Source organism: Vicugna pacos, chromosome 1 (genome assembly GCF_048564905.1).
Source record: "Vicugna pacos chromosome 1, VicPac4, whole genome shotgun sequence".
NCBI classification, from domain to species: domain Eukaryota; kingdom Metazoa; phylum Chordata; class Mammalia; order Artiodactyla; family Camelidae; genus Vicugna; species Vicugna pacos.
The window spans coordinates 88881857-88892928 of record NC_132987.1 but is presented as its reverse complement, the minus strand read 5'-3'; the positions used below and the strand labels follow the sequence as shown (position 1 = coordinate 88892928).

The 11072-nt window shown below is 34.8% G+C and overlaps 1 protein-coding gene across 4 annotated transcripts in view; it reads left to right on the top strand.

Moving 5' to 3' along the window:
- Positions 1 to 11072, top strand: part of EPHA3 (EPH receptor A3) — a 331506-nt gene that overhangs the window by 81679 nt on the left and 238755 nt on the right. Inside the window, exon 1 of one of the 4 annotated variants that reach the window (XM_072966925.1) lies at positions 285 to 350. The exons of the other annotated variants lie outside the window; for them this stretch is intronic. The gene's annotated coding sequence lies outside the window, so the exon portion shown is untranslated. Of the gene's footprint in view, positions 1 to 284; positions 351 to 11072 lie in introns of those variants that run through there. 4 annotated transcript variants of the gene reach the window in all.

Here is an 11072-nt window from a genome sequence, read left to right as displayed (position 1 = left end):
AAAACATCATTTCATCGCCCAACTGTGGTCTTCTATCCCCTTACCCTGTCTTTGCATTTGTTTGTCTTCATAATGATTCTCACCATCTCACTTGTCATGTGTGTTTGTTTGCTTACTCTTTGTTTTCTTTCAAGGGGAACATAAACTCCAGGAAAACATTGGTGGCTTTATTGTTGAAGGAGGTCCCCAGGGCGTAGCAGAGTGCGTGGCCCACAGTGGATTTCCACTGACTGTATGAATGACTGTCTAACACTAGTATATTTCCATTCTTATAATGAAGATTTTCAAGGGCAGGAAACCATGACTTCTGCAGCTTTATCATGATAGTACCAGAAACAATGTTGTAACATGTAAGTCCTGAATAAATATTTGTTTTATTTAGTTAGCAGGTCACAACTATGTAAGCACTTATTAACTATCAACATAATCTGTTAAGCAGCTGAGCAGTACTGTCAGAAAGGTACTATTATCATCTCCATTTAGACATGACATAACTGAAACTTAACACACTGACCAGTATGAAGTAAACGCATCATCTTAATAATGCATTTTAATCTTATTAAAACATATAATATCTATTAATATGTTACACAGATAAATATACTTTTTTATTTAAAAAATAATAGTGAAAGAGACTGAAATCACATGTCTAATAAAGTTACAGAACTATAATACCTAGTGAAGTGTGGAATAATATTGGCAAAATTTTACTCCACATAGAATAGCAAATATATCATAGATAAGAGACAGCAGGCTCATTTGTAATACAGCTATGAAGCAGTCCAATATTCTGTTAACTTCTGTCATTAATTATACTTATTGAACTTTAAAACAGTAAAACAAACTATGCTTGTGAGAAATTGTGGAGACCTTAAATAAATTTGAAGAATCTCTAGATTAGTAAAATAAGCATAGGAACTAGGGAAAGCTTGAATTTAAATTACATTCCCATTATTTTATAAGGAAAACAAATCCACATATTCCAATGACATTTTTTGTTAACTTAGCTTCAGCAGAATGATAATAACATTATTTACTTGTTGTTTCCTGCCTCCCAGGTGCCGCCTGCTGTTACAACTATTTTAAATGGATAATCTACTTTTGTTCACAACAGCTCTAGAAAGAATTCACTATGACTTTTCCCATTTAGAGTTGTGTAAATTAAATCATAATCTATTAAACCTCCTATTAAGTAGCAGGGGTAGATTTTAAGCCGAGGGTCTGTTTGCCTCTAGCGCTGAGGCCCTGGGCTCCCTCGGATACTCAATGGATAAAGGGTTAAAAATGTTCCTATGAGACAGGGTTGCCACCACTGAGGGAACAACAGCAGAAGATGTCTCTGCAGCTTGAAAACTGTTGCTATAAAGCAGCTTACACTTCAGAAAAATGCTTTCAAGCATTGCACTTATTGTGTTAAAAAATAAACTGAGTTATTTGAAGATCTGTACAGCTTAGCATCTGCTCCACAGTGACATGAGTTAATTTCATTTCCGTCACCGTGAGGGCTCCACAGGTATACCGTAAATTGCTATGAATTACTGTGGCTGTGACCCATTATCATAGCAGGAAATTACATGAGTCTCACAACTCGTATGAAATGTACTGCTGTCACTGCTATGCATTAATTTCTAAGTAGCTGGCCATTTGTAATAATTCTGTAAATGTCCATTTTAGCACAGTGTTCAGTCTAGACAAGTTAAGCCAATGTGCTTGGAATTTTCCCCCATTATTTTCAAGCAGTTATACTGAATTCTAAAATTACCTTTTTATTGGGCAATTTCGTATGAATATTTTTCCAAGAATTGGAAACATGTTAGTCTCATTGTCTTACTCCCTGATATTTAAGGGAAGTTTCTATGAACAGTTAAGTTATTTGGCTATATATGAACAGAAAGAGTGAAGAAAGTGCAGATAAATATAAACAGTTTTTCCCAACTTCTGTGGAATAGATAAACATTTTATTTATGATTTTTCAACTATTTTGGCTCCTCTTTATGGAGGTAATTTTCAGATAATGGTATACTTCATGATCATAGTTCTAAAAGTAGCATTTTTGCAATTATGTTTCTTTTACATTATGAATAGAAATATTTCACCATCAAAATCAAACCTCAATAATGCAAACTATACTTTTCCTATCTTTCCTTTACAATGACATTTTTTCTCTTCACAGGAAAATTAAATTCAAATATTAGGTTTAATTGAAAACTTCTGACAATGGTAAATTTAGATATGGTGTCCCCATAGTATATTTTGTTTTAGTGTATCATATTTCTTACAAGTTAATTCCTCTGGCCAGAAAGTCACTTTTTGGTAGATCTTGAAACATTTTTGCATCATTTTGGAAAGTGTTTTCATTGCCACCCCACCATTTCCCAAACTGTAATATTCATTTTCTTCATCTTTCAAAAAATCTTCACCATCTATTCTAAAAATCTATATCATAAATTTATTAACCTATATTTTCTAGAAATTTACTGCCTTCTTCTTTTTTTAAATTTTTACAAAATGTTTATTAACTTGGTGTATGTCTTATATTTACACTGTTAAGGCCACTCTGACACATAACTATCCAGAGTGTTGATTTTTAAAATTCAATGCCTTCTGTACCCAAAAGTGTACTTCTGTGCTTTGTTAGTTATATAAGTGTAACATCTGGCACATCACATGATGTGTAATTTTAGAAAATTTCTATAAAGTGTTTGGTTTTAGGCACAGGGCTAGATGTTTGGGAGGAAAAGATAAGCCAAACCAGAGACCATACCAGCGAGAAAGAATAATGAAAGAGAAATAAGTGAATATGTCTTTATAAAATAAAAATGGATATAACAATGGATGAGGACAGTGTGTTCTTTAAGAACAGAGATATTTCCTGTCTCCTTTTTTTACTGCATTATCAATATAGATCTTGGCACATAGTAGTTATTCAATAAATGTTCATTAAATGTTCTTGAAAGAACCACATATAGGGTCTACGAGAACACTATTTCATATGAGAAAAATAAAAGAAATGCATTTATTGACGTATATGGACCTTGAATTTTTTTTCTGATAATGCTTGCAATCATTCCGTACAAACAGGAATCTTTCTGAAATATGTTTTAGCAGTCAAAAATTATAATATAATGAGCTGTGTTACTCTGCACATGTAGCTGGATCATATATACATTCATAAGAAACGAGTATATCCCTTTGTAATCCTTCGGGAACTATTCATTGTTCATTCATTCACCAGAGGTCATCATCTTCAGGCCTCTCTCCTGGATCTTTGTGGTGGACTTTCTGAAGCGCCCTCTCTCCTTCTCTTGGCAGAACCAACTCCCCATCTGGAGCTCACATTGGGTCCCTTTCAGCAGTTTCTTGCTGCAGCAAGTCAAGTGGATACACGTCAGTGGATATTTCCAAATTGGCCCGGATCTTTCTTTTCTAAGTAGCTGCCAGCATGCCCACTGCTCAGTGCCCTATGTCCCAGCCCTGCTGGAAGCCAGTTCCTTAAACAGGGTCTGTCCTCACACGTCTTCCCGCTTGCTCACACTTTTCCTTCCAGTGTGCCCCCATATTTCTGCCTGTGGAAGTTCTAGTCATCCTCCGTTTCCATTTCTTCTTCTGTAATACTTTTCCAGGACCCTCCTCTGGTGGTAATCCTTCCCTTCTCCAAGCTTCTTGCCGTACCTCGAAGAGAGAGCGTATCATCATCTGCCCTGGGTGGTACCTGTGCCTCTCCCTCCAACACCAGCTTCTGGATAGCAAAAGTCTCATTTTCCCTATCTGTTTACTATTCTGGGCTTTGCATATAGAAATATTTAATAAATGCACGTGGAATCAAGTGAAACTGCTCTTATAGAGACATCTTAAAAAATTGCAGATCACTACAGAAATCACAGTAGGATACCCTCAAACTATAGAAAATGCTAAAAACTGGAGCATGTCTAAAATCAGTTGTCTTGCATTAATACTGGGGGAAATATGTGATTGAAGGAAACCCTCTCCCCTACACTATTTACATCTTTTCGTAATGCACACGTTTTGCATTTACCACCAGATGTGAAATGCAGCATTATGATTCGATTTATGTTGTTTATTATAATAATATCTTACAAATCTCTGTAGGAGGTAGAAGATGAGAATATGCAGGTGAGCTTCTACGTAAGACACATCTGGGCCCTGGCAAATTGGAATCAAAAAACAGATGGGATGGATAAGGGCTGAGAAAAAGGTCCTTCTGCAGAGACAGAGGCAGGGCTATCTAGAAACTTTATTTTTTTTAATTTATTTTTTAAACATTTTTTATTGATTTATAATCATTTTACAATGTTGTGTCTAGAAACTTCAGACATAGTTTCTGAGGAGATTCAGAAGTCTTAGATACTGGTATTGGAGTGTGCTGTCAGAACTGAATGTTCCACTTGGCCAAGGGACACCGATCATTGGCTCCCAACCTTAGAGGAATCACGCAGGCACATTCGAATCACCCAGGCAGTATAAAAAGAAAGAATTAGTTTGGATTGGCACCTATGAAGCAGTATTTTTAAAAAGCTCCCTGGCTAATGCTTAGCCAAAAAGAAGAACCTGTGATGTAAGGAAGTTAGACAAGCTGTGGTCTGAAGTGTGGGACATATGTCCACAGGTGCACAGACGTGGCAACAGCCCTAAGCTCTCAGTACAGTACCACTGAAGCCCAGCTGGGAGGAAGAGAACTAAAATGAAACCCTAGAGAGGTGAAGGCTGTCCTCCTTCTGGTTTCAGTCTAGAGAGTTTAGGAACTGAGCCGTCCTGAGACGCATTTGTGAGTGTGGGGTGCTGGGTAACATACAGAGAATCCAAGGTAGGGGCTGGTGACAGCCCCAGGACCCCCACATGCTCAGGCTTTCTGAAGACACCACCTGTGTCTTGTAGTAACTGCAGAATGTACCAGGGTCTCCTCAATACTCCTGAGATTTCTGAACAGGGATCATACACTATCCTGGTCCTCACTCGGTCTCGTACTCTCTGAAATCCTTTGCTGGCTTTCCTCAATAATAATCTCTGGTCTTCTCACTCCTTTCCTGGTTTTCCAGCACTTTTCAGCTTATTTTACTGAAACTGGGACATTGTCCTCCCTGTTTTCAGTAAGACACTTCTAATACCAATATCAAACTTCTGCTAAATACTTAGGAGTTAAAGGTGGGTAGGAGAATGGATGCTAGTCATTGTTGTGAAGACTACTGGACAGACCGTCTCAGGCATGCTCCTTCTGGGCATTTTTATCCTTGGACTCTGGCCCGCATCTTGTTACTGATGCTGGCTTCTCAGTATCAAATCTCCATCTTCCCTCTCTTCAATCCTCTGGTTACAAATGTGTTGCTCTGACTTGACCCCAGATCATCATCAACAACAGCAAAACCCCAAGAGCCCAATTATCCTCTTTCTCATTTGTCTCAATTGTTTTATTTAACTCTGTCTTTTTATGTAGTACTATTACAAATGTGTGTGTGTGTGTACTTTTGAGACCTATGGGCTAAGAAAAACTATTTATGAATAAATGGAAATAACACTTTATGTGGATATGTCTGTGCCTGACACTTGACCGTGACATCCTTACTGTAAGTGATTATGCATCTCTACATTTAAAAATGGTGATACATGGTACATCTTCAAGTATTTCTAGGATGAACACTGAATCTTGCAATGGCTATAGTGTGTACAAAGGGAAAGAAACATGGGAGTAAGGAACGTAAGTGGCGAAAGAATAACATGAACCAACTTACTATCACATACAATTATTGAGTGCAAGATTAGTCATCATGAGCATTTTATAAAGTGCAGAACTATATGCTTCTTATTAACCATTGAAATGCAAATGTAGTATTGTAAACATAAGAATATTGGTTATCATTTTCTTTTTTTATTGAAGAATAGTAGTTACAGTGTGTCAGTTTCTGATGTACAGCTTATGTTTCAATCATACATATACATACATATATTCATTTTCATATTCTTTTCCATTATAAGTTACTACAAGATATTGAATATAGTTCTCTGTGCCATGTAGTAGAAACTTCTTTATCTATTTTACTTGTAATAGTATCTGCAAATCTTGAACTCCCAATTTAACCCTTTCCACTTCCTTTCCCAGCTGGTAACCATAAGTTTGTTTTCTGTGTCTGTGATTGATTATCATTTTCTTTTTATTATCACTGCAAAATTGAAATCTTATAAGGTAAATCATAAAGTTACTTTTTCTCACTTTAATATTTCTTTAATTGAGTTAGCCTATGCACTAAATGTAATGCAAGTTCTCTCTCTCAAAGAAAATATAAACATTTTACTCCTTACTCCTTATTAACAAGTATCTAAAAATGTATCCAAGAGAGTATAAATGAGTATAAATCTGTAATTACTATAACCGAGGTTTATCAAAATGAGAGTTATTAGGTTAAATGCTAATTAATTGTTAAAAAAATGTTTTCCCTCAAAATACTCAGTGTCAAGGAGCTGTGCTATCTAGAAAAGATAAATCAAGAGCCTCCTGTACTTTGATGATGGAGGGGCTCACTGTGCTTATGCTCCAGGGAGTAGATTTCAGAATGACCCTTCTCGGGAAAGGAAGTCTGGTTAGGTGGTTTTCTTATGGTTGTAATAATCTGGAAAAAGAGAAAAACAAGAAACTCAGTTCTGGCCTCTGTGGTCGAATAATAAAAGCTCCTAGTAAGAATCTGGGAACCAAGCTAAACATCAGAATTACTGATTTTGGAGAATTTGAGCTTTAGAAAGAATTCGAGTTCTTACTAGTTCTGGGTCCCCTTCTGCTGAAGACAATGTTACCACTAGACAACTCCTGCAGAGTATTATTTTTTTAAGGATTAGAAAAATGAAGAGATAGATGCTTTACACCTCCCAATTCTATTTGTCACCCATTCTATGTCACCCATTTTCTTTTTCTATGTTGGCCTTGGGACAATTACTATGACAAATGACAATATATTATCTCTAATAATTTATGAACATGCAGTTTAGTTCTTGGAGTAGGAAGATAGGATAAACATGAGCATTCTTTAAATTTATAAAGTATAAACATTATAGCAGCAGCTTTAATTAATGATTTCTGTTGCTGTTGTTGCAAAAACACTCATTTGGGGATTTTATTTCCACTGTCTAGTCCTCAGCAAATGCTGGAGTTTGAGACTTGTTTTTTGTAAGTGGCCTGAGATGGCAAGCCACCATCACTTACAGGCAATTTGGTCTTCATTACAAATTAATGAAGTGATAATTGCTCTCTGCAACCTTTTACGCACAAAGCATGCTGGTGCTGTTTGCATCATCTTCCTGCAATTTGTACCTCTGCATCCGAGACTTGTGTTAGCTTGCCAAATTAGCATTGAGAGGAAAAATGTTAAACTACAGTGAGATCTCCGTAATTAAAATCCTATTTTTACATCAAATTATGAACATCTTTACCTAGTCTTAATTCTGTTTGATGTCTAGTAAAATGCTGTCCAAGGCAGGGGAACTTTGCGACTGATTCATTAGTCCAGCCAAGTACAAACTCTTATCTATTGTGAAAGGAAATCTTGACCTAAAATTTTTTAAGTCGATTGGTTAATTTTTAAATTAATTTTTCTCGTTAGCTCTGTACTTTATAATGCCGTTGTAGAACCAATATTATGATAATAGAGAAGATTCCACATAATATTGACTTTTTAACATCACAATTTTTGAGCTCTCGGTTTACTCTTTTTAATTCTTCTGATATTAATGTTATACATTAGTTTTGTTTTGAACGTGACTTCATTGTTTATAGGCACCTCAGTGTAAAATCCTCAGAAATAAGACTCATATATTCTTTTCTTTTTTTAAAGCTCTCTGTATAATACACTCATAGAGTGGATGTTTGAAAACAGTATATTGGTGATTATTAAAAGTGCAGTGTGAATACTGTCTTTTCTTATATTAATGTATAGATATATTTTGTGTATTAGGTCTACAGTTTTCTAAAATTACCCAGATTTGATCCTTTGTTGGACCTTGGATATGACGATGGGGTCAAGAGAATTTTGCCTCGAGAAAATGAGAATTTCTCATATATTCTAGACCCTGAATGATTATAGTTATTAAAATAAGTAGTGCTTTTTACTTGTTTATTTTTGTTTTGCTTTCAGGCTGGTAGGAAAACTAAGAATAAAAAGTTTTAGAACTGTATTTCTCACACTGGTGGGGTCCATAAATTGGTTTTGATAATTCAAACACCCTGATATAAATAATTATTTTTTTCTCAAAGGCCAAATAAAACACTATATTTCTTTACTTTTGGTTACTATCAATTAAATAAAGTGGCACATCTCATTTTGTGGCCAGAAGTTGTGGATTGGAATTCTTATGTGTTGCTAATGAATACAAATAGAAAAAAGTGTGAATACACTTTAAATGCTAATGCTTTAGTTAGAAAGTATTTAAAACTTGTCTATCCTTCTGAAAATAAGTAACTTTTTTTTGTATTCTTTATTTATTGAAGTATAGTCAGTTTACAATGTTGTGCCAATTTCTGGTGTACAGCATAATGTTTTAGTCATACATATATATACATACATTCATTTTCTTATTCTTTTTCATTATAGGTTACTACAAGAAATCGAACATACTTCCCTGTGCTATACATTGTAAACTTGTTGTTTATCTATTTTATGTATAGTAGTTAGTAGCTGCAAATTTCGAACTCATGATTTATCCTTTCCCACCCCCTTTACCCTTGGTAATCATAAGTTTGTTCTCTATGTCTGTTTCTGTTTTGTAAATCAGTTCATTTGTGTCTTTTTTTTTAGATTCCACATATAAGCAATATTATGTGGTATATTTCTTTCTCTTTCTAGCTTACTTCACTTAGTATGACAATCTTCAGTTCCATCCATGATGCTGCAAATGGCATTATTTCATTCTTTTTTATGACTGAGTAATATTCCATTATATATATATGTGTGTGTGTGTGTATGTGTGTATGTGTGTGTGTGTGTGTGTGTGTATATATATATATATATATATATATATATATCACAACTTCTTTATCCAGTCATCTGTTGATGGACATTTCTGTTATTTCCCTGGCTTGGCTGTTGTAAATAGTGCTGCTGTGAACATTGGGGTGCACGTATCTTTTTGAATTAAGATTCCCTCTGGATGTATGCCCAGGAGTGGAATTGCTGGATCATATGATAAATTTATTTTTAGTTTTTTAAGAAACCTCCTACTGTCCTCCATAGTGGCTGCACCAATTTACCTTTCCACAACAGTGTAGGAGGGTTCCTTTTTCTCCACACCCTCTCCAGCATTTATTATTTATAGACTTCTTAATGATGGCCATTCTGACTGGTGTGAGGTGATACCTCATTATAGTTTTGATTTGCATTTCTCTAACAATTAGCAATGTTGAGCATCTTTTCATATGCCTGTTGGTTATCTGGATGTCTTCTTTGGAGAGATGTCTGGTTAGATCTTCTGTCCATTTTTTGATTGGGTTGCTTGTGAGATATATATATATATATATATATCACCATATGAGCTGTTTGTATATTTTAGAAATTAGTCCCTTGTTGGTCACATCATTTGCAAATATTTTCTCTCATTCTGTAGGTTGTCTTTGTTTGTTGATGGTATCCTTAGCTGTGCAAAACTTTTAAGTTTAATTAAGTCCCATTTGTTTATTTTTGCTTTTATTTCCATTATGTTAGGAGCTGGTTTGAAAGCAATATTGCTTTTATTTATGTCAAAGAGTGTTCTGCCTGTGTTTTCCTCTAAGAGTTTTATAGTTTCCAGTCTTAAATTTAGGTCTTTACACATTTTGAGTTTATTTTTGTATATGGTGTTAGAGAATATTCTAATTTCAGTCTTTTTCCGGTTGCTGTCCAGTTTTCCCAGCACCACTTACTGAAGAGACTGTCTTTTCTCCATTGTATATTCTTGCCTCCTTTGTCATAGATTAATTGGCCATAAGTGCGTGGGCTTATTTCTGGACTTTTTGTCCTGTTCCCTTGATCTATGTGTCTATTTTTGTGCCAGTACCACACTGTTTTGATTACTGTAGTTTTTTGTATAGTCTGAGGTCAGGGAGTGTAATTCCCCCAGTTCTGTTCTTCTTTCCCAAGATTGTTTTGGCTATTCAGGTCCTTTTGTGTTTCATCAATTCAACAAATTTAAATTTTTTTTGTTCCAGTTCTGTGAAAAATGTTGTTGGTAATTTGATAGGGATAATATTAAATCTGTATATTGTCTTGGGTAGTATGGCCATTTTAACAATATTGATTCTCCTATTCCAAGAACACTGTATATCTTTACATCTGTGTCATCTTCAGTTTCTTTCATCAGTGTCTTATAGTTTTCAAAATATAGATCCTTTGCCTCATTAGGTAGGTTTATTTCTAGGCATTTTATTCTTTAATGCCATGGTAAATGGGATTGTTTCCTTAATTTATTTTTCTGCTGTTTTGTTATTAGTGTATAGAAATGCAACTGATTTCTGTATATTAATTTTGTATCTTGCAATTTTACCTAATTCATTGATGAGCTCTAGTAGTTTTCTGGTAGCCTGTTTAGGATTTTCTATATATAATATTATGTCATTTGCAAATAGTGACAGTTTTACTTCTTCCTTTCCAATTTGAATTCCTTTTATTTATTTTTCTTTCCTGACTGCTGTGGCTAGGACTTCCAAAACTATGTTGAATAAAAGTGGTGAAAGTGACATCCTTGTCTTGTTTCTGATCTTAGAGGAAATGCTTTCAGATTTTCAGCATTGAGAATAATGTTGTTTGTGCTTTGTGACATATGGCCTTTAATATGTTGAGGTATGTTCCCTCTATGTCCACTTTCTGGAGAGTTTTTATCATAAATGGATATGGATATCATATCCATATTTTATCATAAATGGATGTTGAACTTTATCAAAAGCTTTTTCTGCATCTGTTGAGATGATCATATGGTTTTTGTTCTTCAATTTGTTAATGTGGTGTAGCACATTGATTGATTTGTGGATATTGAAAAATCCTTGCATCCCTGGGCTAAATCCTCCTTGATCATGGCGTATGATCTTATTACTGTATTGT